We start from the raw sequence: 14,511 nt of genomic DNA, 5'->3' as shown, positions 1-14,511 counted from the left end.
AGGTCATGCAGAAGTTTGCTTCACTTTTAAAATATTCACTGTTCACTTAATATAGGAGCAATTCTTCTTATTGTGATTCAATTGCTCTGTTTGTCTTAGGTTAGAAAACAAGGATGAGGTAAAATGACTTCAATCAGACTGTTGGAAGTGTGAATTAGATATTAAGTTCGCTTCATTTGTTCTCTGAAATAGTTCTTGTATTTGATAAACTATTTCATCTCATAATCAGGATCTTCTAAAGAGACTCATAAAGAAATGTGGGGATGCCTGGTCATTCACTGCAAAGAAGTAAAAAATGGAAGCGTGAAATAGAAGAAAGAATCATAAAAATCTTTATGCTTAAGCTCTCGTGCATAGAAGTAGGATTTATTTTTTTTAAACTTTAGATATACTCCTTTGAAATATCCTTTTAAAAACTCGATTCATAAGTTCCTTTATCCAGGAGGGAAAGAATTATTCAAAATGCTCTATATTAGCCTAATACTTCCTACATAAATAGTAGTAAAACTCTTAGTGGTATTAACGTGACCAGAAAAAGAGTCTATCATGAGGTATTTTTGAAAAATGCTGTCCTACACATCTGTTTCTGCCCTGGCAAATGGATAGTGGGGTCACTATGACACATACTCTTACCCCAACTTCACTTCTGCTTCTGAAAAAGATTGCAGTTTCTTTCCTTTCTGCCTACTGCTGCTGACTTGGCTTGTTGTCACAACACCAACATCAAAGTTGTAGCTTTGTATCCAGTATCCTTGCAGAAAAATCTCATTGAATTTAGCATGTTTCCATCATGTCTGAACAGCCATTAAATAAATAGAAATGTTGCTGCTCTCACTAATCATAGTGATTCACTTCTGTATCTTTCTAATGGATGAATTCTTCTGTAACATAGAGATATATATATTGCTCAGACAATGTTATTTAACTGGACTGCTTTGTAGCTTAACAGCAAAGAGAATATGTGAAGAGATGGTCTCTGTTTTTGAATGCTGTCACCTTTGTTTAAATAGGTTGCCCAACTTTAAGAACTATTTCCAGGGGCACTTATAACCAGTCCTTGCAGAATGCCCATTTTTACATAGTTCAATGCAGTTACTTTTTTTTTTTTAATGTAGATCTTGTTGGGGCATGGGGTTAAATCATTGTATTAGAGACAATGTATACCTTCCAGCTTCTGGGGGAACCCACAAACAACCCCAGAATACTAAAGACTACTAATCTGGGAGGCCATTCTGGATACAGCATCACAGCATCACAGTGAGAGTTGTAATGATTCTCCTATTCTTCTCATTTTCTAGCCACACTTCACCCGGTTACAGCTGGTCCTGTAGCTGATTGCTGCACAACATAAGTAGTGACAGAATTCTCGGCTGTGCTGTGTGGTATTGGCAACTAGCCACTTAGAAACATATGTCCTGGAACAGACACAGGAATAGTCCTTGTCAATAATTACTCCCATTGACATCTGTACCACTGATTGCGATGTTGTGAAAAAGGAGTTCGACGAGTGCCATTCATAATTCAGGGACAGCAGTTGGACGCTACTGTTCACTGATTGAGATTATTCTACTTTAATAAACAGAAATTTTGTTTATTTATTGGACTACAGGTAGTAATATTAAAGCGAATCAAGTTATAAATAATGGTCTGGGGAGAGGGAACAAACAAACCCTAAGCAGTTGATTATTAGTAAATATGTTTCTAAGGATAATGTGTGAACCTTTAGCACTGTCCTTTAGTGTACTTTATCACTTTCTTTTATTATCTACATGGAATGCCTGTCTCAGCCAGTACACAAAATCTGTTACTGCATGGGAGTGAAGTGCACAGATACTCTCAAAACCAGATCTTTCAATTATGAAACAATTTTAAATGTACCTGTAATCTCTTCAGTGGTATCATTGCATCATCCAATAAGTACATGTTCTTTGAAACAAAGATGATCTTTCATATATCAGGTCCTCGGCAGAGGATGATGTTGCTGTTCATATAGTCAAAAATCAGCTCCTCAGGGTGTCAATATTACAGAAGGAAGCATACATAAAAACCTGCAAGTCATGGCATATGAGAGAATCCTTCAACTATAAAATTGGGTTAGCATCATAAAAGTGCTCTTCTCTACTAACATGTCATAGTTATTTATTAAACCTAATTTGTAAATATAAAAAAAAAAGTCATTGGCGTTTGGGGCAATCTGTAAGTAATTTAATACAACTTAATGGGAAATATGCTGTAAACGTATTGGAAGTTGGACTTGTGTGCCTGAAGTCTGAGAATCACTAAGTAGCCTAAAGCAAACTTCTTCAAATTCAGTTACCTGGAGCTGGAGTTGTAAGTGGGTACTTTGATCACCGTGGGGACTAAACATGGGAATGTAATTTCCACACTTTTTAAATGGGAATAGTAAGGTGTTATAAACTCAGAATCGGAGGTTTTTAAATTGGAAAAATTGTATTGGAACTCTTCTCTCTGCTATATGAGGTTTTGAGATAAGTGTCATAGAAATGTTAGAAATGTAGAAATATTATAAGCTGATATAAATGGAAGTATATTATCTTTATGGAAATTTCAGTACTAGTCTTTTTTAAATACATACCTTCAGCATTTTTTTCATTAGGATATCTATCTTGTTATTAATTTTCAGCATCTTGTTTTGCTGCATTTCTCACTCCAACAGTCTCTTATAGTTAGATTGTTGAGGTCTCCATTAATTTTATAAGTGTACTCCAGGATTTTTCTCTTCTATCACTCCAAAATAGAGCATGTATCTGTGATGCTAACCACCTGGCAGAGGTGATAAAATACCAGGTTGCAATGTCATGAATAATGTTTATCTGTTATGATACATAAATTGAACCCATTTGAAGTAGCGTTCTACCAGTGTCCCAAAGTGGAAAAAGCTGCTGTATCTGTTCTCGTGCCACAAAGTCATTGATAATTGTCATGATTTCTGGGTGAGAAATAGGGCGTGCTTCAATGCACAGACTAAAAAATGCCTTTAGATTTGCTTGAGAGTTTGTGGTTTAAAAAAAAAAAAAAAAAAAGGCAAAACAAAACTATTTTGTTGCTCACAAGATCCTAAGCAGGCAATGCTGTTCTACTTTCATCACACAAAGCATGCTATCAAGATTTTCTGGAACTCTCGCTGTCTCTCTTTAAAGCAAAGAATATACCTGACATCTCAAACTCTACCCAACTCTTGAGCCACCAGCAGAAAAAGGACATAGAGCCTGTCCAGATGAGGACCATGAAGATAACTGAGGTCTGGAACACCTCTCCTGTGAAGACAGGCTGAGTGATGAGAGTTAGGGTTCAGCCTGGAGAAGAAAAGACTCTGGGGTGAGTTCACTGTGGTATTTCAATATTTAAAGGCAGCTTTCAGGAAAGATGTGAAGCAACTTATCTGTGACTGTAGCAACAGGATGAAGGATAACAGCTTTAAACTGAAAGAGGATAGATTTAAATAAGTTGTCTGATTAAGCTCCATATCATTCTCTGTGATACGAATTTCACTGGTCTTTCTCTGTTGATCACTCTCACCACATACAGTAACATACCTGTTCTTTCATTGCATTTGTAGTTGTCTATCTGCTTAAATGTTACAAATTCATCTATAAAAGAGCAATAATCTCTTATTTCTCAGCATTTTAAAATTCAGAACTTGATTTGAGTAGGGTCTGAACTGTCTAAAATGAGAATGAAAGAACTTCAGGGGAAGAAAAAGTTTTCTTGTATGAACTGTCCATATCACCTGTTGATTGTTTTTCTTCTGTGATAATGGCCAAAGATAAAGCATACATTTTACTTATTTTTTTTCTTTTACTCAGTACCATGTTAAAAAGAACTAATGACATAGGAAGATATTTTTTTCTTAATTTCAGGAAGTTTGTATATCAATTCTCTTAAACTAATAATTTCACTTGGTCATTATTGCTTGTATAATCTTTTTTTTTTTTTTTTTTTTAAATTAACGATTGGACATCTTACTACAGTCTGCCCCAGTTTAGGAATTGAATTTTTGTTCTTTTCCTGATGTTAGCATTATAACTCTATCACTATAGTTTAATCTGTTGCAATTCCCAGGTGTTTTGTGAGGTCACGTTATTACCTTTTGTTTTAAAGGAATTAGATGATTTAATTCCTACCTAATAAAGAACATGCTTTCCAGACTATTTTGTTAACCATGAGGATGATAACATATTCAGTGAGATAAGAAATCACAGTCTAGCTTATCTGTCACACTATAGTCTTTTCAATGTAGCAACGTATTAGTCCTTTTCATTCTCTTTTGCTGTGGCAGTATTCTTATTAGATGGGTAGAAACTTTACTTCTTTCCAAGACCACAGCAGAAGTATCAACAGCCAACCTGGAAAAATGAGTGATGTGCTAAAGCGCCTTATTTTCAGTTCACCTGTATCCAGGATCATTTGTTGTTCAAGGGAGTTATTTGTGCAAAGTAGTTATTTGTTGACTCACAAAATGTTCTACTGAAAGACAAAACTCACTACCAGTAGTATGCAGTTCTTGGGACAGAAATTACTTTTTCTTTTTTTTTTTTTTTCATGGAATTGACTAGAACTACTAACTTTATTTTATTAAAAATATGTTGAGCATAAAAAATAAGTGTGTTAATTGCTAAATTACTCTAATGTGTAGCTACAGTATCTTCTTTACACCTGCAATTCAGTTTGAATTAGCATCTTTTCTGTGTCAAACAGTAAATGCTTATGTTTTCCTTTTCAATGTCTCTTCTATATTTTCAAAGTTTCTTGTACAACAGATCCAGCAGCTACCGGTTCATGAGGTCACCTTATTTAATTTGCCTCTTTCTGCATCTTTTATCTTCCTGTTTGTGGTGGAAACAGCCTCTTGCTCCTAGAACTTGGGGTCATTGTGATTTCTCAGTATCGTGTATTAGACCATTCCAGCTTGGATTTTGAATTTGGGATTAGATCTTCTCTTTCATCTTCATTTCTCTTTCTTAAGAGTTCACTGCAACTGGATGCTGAACTCCCAGGGAAGAATTCCTCTATTTAATCACTAAAGCAGTCTCAAGGATGATCATTCTGATTTAAATAAAGTTATATATTTGCTGTATCTAAAGATATACCAAGACCTTTAAATAAGTTAGTTCTTACTTGTCTGAAAAAAAAAGAGCTGCATTTGTAGGATATCCTGAAAATCCAACTTGGAGTTACATGAGAAGTGTGTAGCATTACAGCACTGAAAATAAAACTGCAAAGAAATCTTGGCACCAGAGAAATAAAAGCTCATATGTTTTGATAATTAAAATGCACGGTCTGTGGTAATGAGCATGCTATCTTGCTTGTGCTAAACAGCTACCGCTTATCTGCCATAGCCTGAAGGGAATGCTTTCCTAAACTTTTTGTCACTTGCTGAGAATGCTACTTAGCACAGTGGTGATCATGGTTTTTTGCAGTTTGGGTTCTAGCCTCCTAAAAATTTCCTGAGACCAAAATCTATTTCATTTAAAACAGTGCACATCTATCAAACAGTAATGATGTATAGTACATACTATCATTTGTTCTATCCTGTTGGTGTTTGTAGAGACATTTGAATGGAGAAGGGCTTTAAACAGGCTTTACCATTCTCTTTAAAGAAAAAGTGCCTATTGCATCTAGCAACTGCTCCCTCAGGCAAAATGGATGTCAGTCAGCAGGAGAGCTGAACTGCCGTGTGTATTCATGCATATCAGAAGCCTTCAGTAAAAACCCAATATATGCTTCATTGAAATTGTTATTAAGTTAAGGACAGGAGTGCTTATTTTTCAGGAGTTGAAAATTTCTCCTGATATGGAAGCAAATATCAGTGCCTTCTCATTCCTTTGTTTATCTCTTTCCTGTGATTTGAGTACATGAGCAGACTTCTAAGTTCTTTGTGGCCTTGAAAAGCAGCCCCCACACCCAAGGTAATGGGACAATTAAATATCAGATGGTATTCTTCCAAATCTCTACATGAAACTGTAGTAAACTTTTTCTCAGGAAACTTCAGATTTTCAGGGAACTGGTCTCTTATTTGCAAATTATAAATTGGCTAGACTCTCCTTTGTCTATTTTTTTTTTCTTTCAGACTTTGAATTGTGAGCAAGACAGTATGTTCACAAATGTTCAGGTATGTAATTTCTGACATCAAAACGATCTCTATTTAAGAAACAACATTATTTCATTTCACATACCAGATAAAGGAGGAGAAAGCTAATTAAGTGTTGTGGTGTTGAAGCTGGCTTTTTAATTTAGTATGTGGGATGTTAGGGACATAGCAGATTCATAGCAAGTCAGTGGTATCTACTTCTAAATGATTAACCTCTGACTGATTTCTTCTATTACTAGTATGTGCTTACATAATTCAGTTTAAATAGATGTTCAATGTGTTAGGAATTCCATAGGTTCTGATCTTTAATAGATGTGAGTATATTTGGTTGGGCTCAGGTTTGTTGCTGTGAAACTTTTCTTTTTCTTGACAAAATGATCAATTTTCTAGTCATCTAAGCATGCAGATCCATACCTGTTTTCTATCATTCTTTGTAAAACTAACTGTAATGTGGGATCAGATTCTGAACTCAATTCTGAAGTTGATCTGAAGAAATACAGATTTCTTTTATCGCTCATCAAATGGTCCAAGTGACCCCAAAATATAATCACAGAATCATAGAATGGCCAGGATTGGAAAGGACCTCAAGGATCATGAATCTCCAACTGCACTGCCACATGCAGGGCCACCAACTTCCACATTCAATACTAGACCAGGCTGCCGAGGGCCCCATCCAATCTGGCCTAGGGAATGAGCCATCCACAACCTCTCTGTGCAAGCCTGTTCCAGCACCTCATCACTCTCTTTGCAAAGAATTTACCAACCTTTGATGTACTGATCCACAGAGGATGTGTGAAGTGAGACTGTTGTTTGCTATGTCCTCCTCTCCAATTCCACTTAAACAGTGCAATCATATATAAAAACTTTGAACTGGCACTATTTGTGCAAACCATGGGTTTTTTGTATAAGCATCCTCAGGGTAACTAACAAGTGAATTTCTAACTGTGAACTGAAATCTCTAATCTGAGTTTTTGTTTACTGTGAATGTATAGCATCTTCTGCTCAGTGGTGATCTGTAAAAGCTTAGATGTGCATCTTTGTTTGTAATCTTTCCTTGTGTTGGTTAAAAAAAAAAAAAAAAAAAAACCTCACCAATTAACGTTTATGTTTAGATTTAATTCAACCTCTTCCTTTTTTTCCCCCCCCCTCACACCACCCAGACACTACAGGTCTTTTGTGAAACAAAGCAACAATAGATAAGGGCTTTTAAGAGGAGTCCCTTGCAGTTATCTATCCCAGTGCAGTTATCTATCCTAGTGCAGCTGTATTAAGTGTCTGTTAAAAGGTAGTTGTGCCCATCCAGAGTGTGAACATTTGTTCAAGCAAATGATGTTACAGTAAACAAATTTAGCACTTCTTAACACAGAAAAAATGTACTACTTGAGAATGTTATCACGTGTGTTTATGTAAAAGCTCTCAAAGAATATATATATAAAAAAAAAATGCTGCTTTTTAGATCTGCATTAATAAAATCCTTAACTTGGCCCAAGTGTAGCTTGCAGAACTGTAAGCAGAACCCATGATGGTCTATAACATTCAGAGAGCATCTCATACCTCTCTCACAAATTTTGGTTATATATTTTAAGTGAATTCGTATGCACAGTTTTGCATAAGCTCACAGTACAGACACATTTTGTCTGTAATTGCAAAAACTTGTGCAGGGTTGCACTGAACTGTAAAATAAATAGATAATAAATGCAAAAAAAAAAGGGTAAATAATAATGACGTAAATTAATTCCATTCTTTGATTTCTTCTTCTCTAATAACTCCCTTTGATATCTGTAACACAAGAAGAAATACAATTTTGTTCAGGGAAGACAATGTTTAAAGATCTTCCAGTGTTACATTTCTGACAAGGTGTTAATGCAGATTTTCAGCAAGTTGGTAGGACTTGTAAACATGGCTAAGTTTTTTATAGTTGTTCCCACCTGTGTCATTGACTGTGTGATACAGCTGTGTATTTTTACAAATTCTTATAAATATGGTTTAAATTGCACAAAATCCCCACAAAAAGTGATACCGGTGTTCCCTGTTTCAGAAATAAGTAAAAAACCAACAAACCATTCAAAAACCTCACTTTTATGTTGACTTGTTTAAAAATTATCTTTTTCTTGGGCAGGGTAAGGAGTTGGAAATGTATGTGTACAATGGTCTTGTTTTAATTCTTTGACAAAGTTTTACCTGTCACAGAACAATAAGGGAAAAAATAGGAGTCAGTATCAGGGTGTTCTAATCAACTGAAGATAGTTTCTAGCAACAGTCTTAATAAAAACTGTCACTATGACTCACCTTTAATAACATGCTACGTCATGCTATATAGAAAGCTGTCTATACCAATCTAATCCAATAATATCCTCCTACAAAGCAAGAACTGATTATGCCAAATGTGTTGGGATAGTTTTAGGATGTGAATCAATGCAGTTCTGTTAATAATTTCTTTTTCTTTTTCAGATCAGTCTGTTTATCTCTCAGGTATATTTTAATCATTTAAAGTGGGATTTTAAAGAACATAATTGACATTGTGTCTTCATGGTACTATATATTGTATAAAATAGAATCTTTTTCTGTTAGCATGCCACGCATCTTTGCATTAACAGTATTTACTGTGACACCACTATTAGTTAAACTGTTTCTCAAACCTGGTTACTTCTAAACTATATGAGCTTTGTTCTATATGAATTCATTTATGTCTGCCTGTAGTATATCAACAGGGAAGTTCTCTTGGTGTCATTCAATATAGAAAGTCAGTTTCTTAGGTTATAGCTTGGTTTTGATGCAATTACAAGGCATCTATCAATTGATACACTCGTGCTATAGACACAAATGTTGGTAACTTTTTTTTCTATACAGTTTCTATTCTCTATCTGAGGATCAAGCTATTTGAGCACTCATAGTAACTGCACTTGACAAATTCAGGTAATTCTTTTCTGTTACTCCTCATGTTCCAGTATTCTATCTATTATTGCAGGGAAAAAATAAGTATTCCCTTTTTCTTAACAGCTTCCATAGGATTATTTATTACATAAGTGGTGAAAGGAAAACTTCAGGCTTTGTCATGTTTGAAATTCCACCCAGTATTTAAGCATATGATTATGGCAGTCATCAAGTGTCTCAAGAAATTGAGAACTATATTTTGCATCTAGCTTTCAAATTGTGAATGCTACTCATTCTTATTTGCTTTGGTAGTAATTCCTATGTTTATTTCAAGCTATTGTAGAAGTTTGTTCTAAACTTTCAAATTTTGTGTGTTAAAGTGCACATTAACAATCTCATTTTCTAATAAGATTTAACTCATTGTCACCACTAAGGCAAGTTCCTTGAGGTCACCTCAATGAAGTTTCTATCTACGTGTCAGAAAAATGTTTTTGATGAGGGTGATGAATTTCCAATTCTCTCTTTTAGAAAACCATCCAAAGCCAGCCAGATTTACTTACTGGCTGATTTGGGATCAGACTTCTGCAAAGATATGCATTTTTGCTATTTGTCGATTGTATTTTATATCTTATAAAATCAGAGTTCGTATCAATTTTAGGAATAAGCATTTGACAACAGAACACAAGGGAGAAAGCGAATATATTCAAGTAAATCAATCAATTAGATTGATTGAAAATTCCCAGGCTTTTACAATCAGATGGACAGTGGGGTACCTGTGAGACTATTTGCTGGGCAGATAGCAAGACGCCTTGTTTCTTCAGGGAGGTTTCCAATTTCAAAGAATAGAATTGTTACTGTACTTTTTTTTTTTTTAATCTCAGTTCCAGTGAAGTTTTCCTCATTTAAGAACATGTTATGATTCACTGGCTGTAAACTAGGTAGACAATGCAGTGTAGCTTTTCAGATTTCTAGGAGCAAATTCTAGGCAATGTCTTGAAGTGTTTTAAGCATGATTCTCTAGTGTGTGAAAGCATATAGGGTTTTATGGAGATGATCTTTATGAAATATACATACCTGTACAAAGCCAATTATAGTGATTTACATTAAAAATAATCAATATTTCCTAAGGTTTTCTTTTACTTTAAAAGCTGGCTATTCCCTATTCTGTGTATAGAAAATCAAACTTGCTAATGCAATAGTCTCCCAACATTTATTAAACACTGGCCTCTTCTTGGGAGTAATCAGTGGAATATTCCAGACAATTTCAATTTATTGAATAATTGTAAGGAAATTTAAGGGAGAAGCAGGTAGGATTTGATTCCCAGATTCTGTTGACATTTCCTGATAAAGGTCTGTCTATAATAAGCAAACATTTATCAAACAATGCAGCCCCTAATATAACTTGAAGGAGAAGACCATATGGTGTTTCTGTAATCAGTCTTTACTGGGACTTTGGATATAACTAGAAGGCTTCCTATCAATTTATCATTGCTAATAATAGATATCCTATTGCATCAAACAACTGACAAATGATTTTTCTTCAACGTTGAGGTTGGTGTTTTGGTAATTCATCAGACTTAAGTATTGCTGTCATTAGTTACGTTTCCATGAAAAAGCAGACCTAATGCTATATTTTGAAATGGTAAGGCTGGTTGAGTATTCAAAAAAATACAGCTTCTGTAAGGTATTTTGTTAAAATGTTTCCCATCCCAATGAATTTCAGATGGTGTAGCTAAATGTGTCCTTGGTACTAATAACTTAAAAATGTGTACTTGGATTTCTGCAGAAACATTTTCAATATCTCATTTCAAGTAAAATTGTTCTTTAAACTACTTAAGAGTATATTAATATGGCTAACAATTCTTTTTATTAATATTTAAACTATGCTTGCACACCTTGAGTAATAATAAATGTAGCAAGGTACACTTCAGAAAAACAACTTGTAAATAGAGAACTGAGGCCAGCCAGGTTTTGCAAAACAAATAAAACAATTAGATTTGGGAATAAAATGATGCAATTGAGCTAACTGCCTTTGATTATTAGGGACAAACAATCCAGTGTTCATTGTGATTAAGTGAATTTTTCACCTAATTCAGTGGCAAAGTTGATAGAAGTGAATAGAAAAATTGAAAAAGTAAACGGGATGTGTCTATTCCATGTATGCATTAGACTAAGTTGGTGTAATAAAGATTATTAATAAAGGAAAAATAGAAGATATAAGGTTGAGTCCTTTCATTAATTACTCTTTATGAGTAGCATAACAAGCTTAATAAGTGTTAGGAGCTAATATAATATCTTTTAAAACTGAGTCTTTGCATTTATTTCAGAAAGTTTAGAAATGCTGTGTTGTAAGAACAAAGATTGGAAGTTCTCCAGGAAACAGGCAGTAATCAAAAAAATAGAAAGCAAGCTGCTGTAATAAGAAAAAGGAAAAAAAAAATAGCAAGTAACCTTAAAAAAAAAAATAAACAGATGCATTGTACTTCAGGAATGTTATGCAGTGCATCATATGTCACAAAATATTTCTGAGCAGTAATTCAAACTGATAAAGCAGAGCGAAGTGCTCTTCGGTAGAAGTGAATTCAGTACCCTGAAGTGTAAGTGGTGAAGTTATAAAATATATGATTGTGCTACAATACTTAGAAGTGGAATGTAATGGAAACTGAAAAAAACAGAAATACTAAAACCAGAGAAAAATAATACTATAGGTTTATATTTTTCAGATTTATATCTCAGAAAGCTTGGTTTTTTTTCCAGACATTTCTTTAGTTCTTGTTAAAAAGCAATTTTCACTCCTTCACTTGGTATATAAAGTGCAGTCTTTTTTACAATGTAACATCTACGTATATGAGATTTTTTGCAAATTTGATGCAGCATTTTGCCTGCTTGGTCGTGGTAGTACTAATAAAAAGATGTTGTAAATCTAGAAGTTGTTTATCAGGCTTATATTATAAATGATACATGAAAATTGTAGTATCTTGGAAATCAGAGAAAAACTTTGTGAAAACCAACTCCTCAACCGGAGAGGTAAAGTCTAGGATGGAAATAGCTTCCTCCTTGGTACAAATGGCTGCAACTTTGCAAGCAAAGAAAGCAACTGAATCTTCAGGAGAGCGTGGAAGCTGATAGATACACCAAGTCACTTCTGACCAAACGTGCTATCCATTTCGGAAAATACAAACCCAACTCACTGTGGATCAGATGTTAAAATCCTCAAAAGATTCCAGAGGAGGGCACCAAGGCTGATAAATGGTTCTGGAAGTCATGTCCTGTGAGGAGAGGCTGAGGACACTTGCATTGCTCAGCCTGGAGAAGAGGAGGCCAAGAAGTGCCCTCACTGCTCTCTGAGTAGGGAGGGCAGAGAAGGTAATGATGGTCTCTGCTCCTGGGATCTGATGGTAGGATGGGAATTACACAAAGATGTGCCAGGAGGGATTTAAACTGTACATTCATGTTGACCACCATGATGGTGGTCAAACACTGGAACAGGTTTCCTATTGGAGTTGTTGATACCCTATGCATGTCGGTGCTCAAGAGGTATTTGGGTAATGCTTTCATTTATATGCTTTAGACTTTTGTTAGCTCGGAAGCTGTCAGGCAGTTGGGCTGACTGATCACTGAAGGTTCCCTCCAACAAAGCTTTTGTATTCTAAACCTAAAAGTGATATAACTAATCCATGACAGATATTAACAAAGCATGATTTGAGAGAAGAGGCCTTTCTTTTACTTTCCTTTTATGTTTTCCTCGCTCTTTTTCTTTTGGACTTGTGTATCATTCTGAGTGCATGTCAGACTACCTGAGGCTCCTAATAGCTGCTTCACTCAAGCAGATTTATAAAAAGTCAGCTTATGCTCTTCCAAATAGAACTTGTAGAAATATGGGCTTGTCATTGACTAAGAAAATAATTCTCACTCAATTTTTTCAACTTTTGATGTTTCAGAGGCTTTATGTCTAAACTTCTAATTTTCTCTTTTTACTGTTAAATTTTACACTTTGAGATGCTTCTTTCTTGCTAGAAAATTAAATTAAAGATATGAAACTATTATTACAGTACTGTACAGGAGTGCTAATAGCATGAAGCATGTAATTCTTAGGGGAAAAATTCAAATATAGTAGGTGATTAGGGTGGTATTACTGGCTGGCAAATGAAAAATTATTGCAAATTGAACAGCAGGATGTAAGGATATTGTGGTGAATTATAAACACATTTGGCACTTGGGTGAATTTCTTTCTATGGCACTGTTATCTAATTTCAAACACTGTAATTAAAATTGGACAAACTTTGAGTTAATGTGGCTGAGACTTTCCTTCCCAAATGCATCCTCTGAAATCTTCCTCTGCCCTTATTTTATTATGGGACATGCTGAGAATAAAGAATGGTCATGAAGTCCTGGAACTTAATTCTTTGGCTACTAGGTAGAAAGCCAAGGTCAAAATTAGTACTATTGCATAAGGCTTTTCTAACAATAATAATTATTGAATGTTGACCAAATAATGAGACTGGAAAAGATTTTAAATTCAATAATTTTGACTGTTTCAAAATAGAATCTGCATAGACATTATGTGGATTGTGAAAGTCTAGACAAACAACTCTAAATGAGTTTCATGCGTGCTTTAGACCTTTTCAGTAAAGGAATTAAACCCAAGTTTGTGATATGATTGACTAGTAACAGAGAAGCATGTTTTAAATGATGGCAATAGATGTAAAGGAAGAAAGGTTTACTTTCTTAGTGTTCAAAAGGAGCAGGACAGTCAGATTGCTCTGCCTATGTTTCTTTGCACAGGCTGAACTGGTTTACGTGCTGTAGGTAGCTTTCTTTGTCAGGGGGTTGGGCTTGATGATCTCCAGAGGTCACTTCCAACCCCTACAATTCTGTGATTCTGCCATAGTGGGGAGCCCAGTTCCCCTTGGGAAATGCCTACTGCCTTGCTTGGAACTGCTGCATGAGCACTGATGCTCTTGGAGATTGAGAAAAGAGAGAGAACTGTCTAAGAGGAACTGGCAGAAATTATCTCAAAATAGTTTAGCTGAGTGGGAAACCTTCTCTTTTGTAAGAGGAAACTGTAGGAACAATTAGAGTAAAAGATTCATGAGAGCAAAGATATGTGCTAAACTTTTAGGTACTTGTATGGTGTTAAGGCATATTTCTTTAAGGAGTTGGTATCATGTAAGAGAAAATAGGAAGGACTTCCTAGAAACTGACTTGTTCCATACTGTTTTGCTACGTATGTCTTACATAAGAACTCAGTACATTTTCTTTGCTTTACTATCAACACAATAAGTAAAAGGGGTCTCCAAAGTAAGCCTCTTAAAATTCAAAATCAGCATGCCATTTCTTTGATAGCTTCTCTTGCTATATTATTTCATTTTTTTTCTTCTATGTGAGGCCTGCAAAGTCAATCTTGAAGCATGTGCCTTCTGCAGTGCCTTCAATAGAGCTAAGCTCTATTTTTTTTAATGCATGGATTGAGTAACTGATAGCAAAAGCATGGACCCTTGAATACTGTAAGGAGATGATTAATT

General features: G+C 35.0%; 1 long non-coding RNA gene across 17 annotated transcripts in view; it reads left to right on the top strand.

Annotated features, from left to right (window-relative positions):
* The window catches only part of LOC116216567 (uncharacterized), a 488,234-nt gene that overhangs the window by 234,291 nt on the left and 239,432 nt on the right, over positions 1-14,511 (top strand). Inside the window, exon 2 of one of the 17 annotated variants that reach the window (XR_014883037.1) lies at positions 6,092-6,133. The exons of the other annotated variants lie outside the window; for them this stretch is intronic. This is a non-coding gene — a long non-coding RNA (uncharacterized LOC116216567). The remainder of the gene's footprint in view (positions 1-6,091; positions 6,134-14,511) is intronic. 17 annotated transcript variants of the gene reach the window in all.

This window comes from Meleagris gallopavo, chromosome 4 (genome assembly GCF_905368555.1).
Source record: "Meleagris gallopavo chromosome 4, MGAL_WU_HG_1.1, whole genome shotgun sequence".
Taxonomy (NCBI): Eukaryota; Metazoa; Chordata; class Aves; order Galliformes; family Phasianidae; genus Meleagris; species Meleagris gallopavo.
This window is presented reverse-complemented; position numbering and strand designations above follow the sequence as displayed.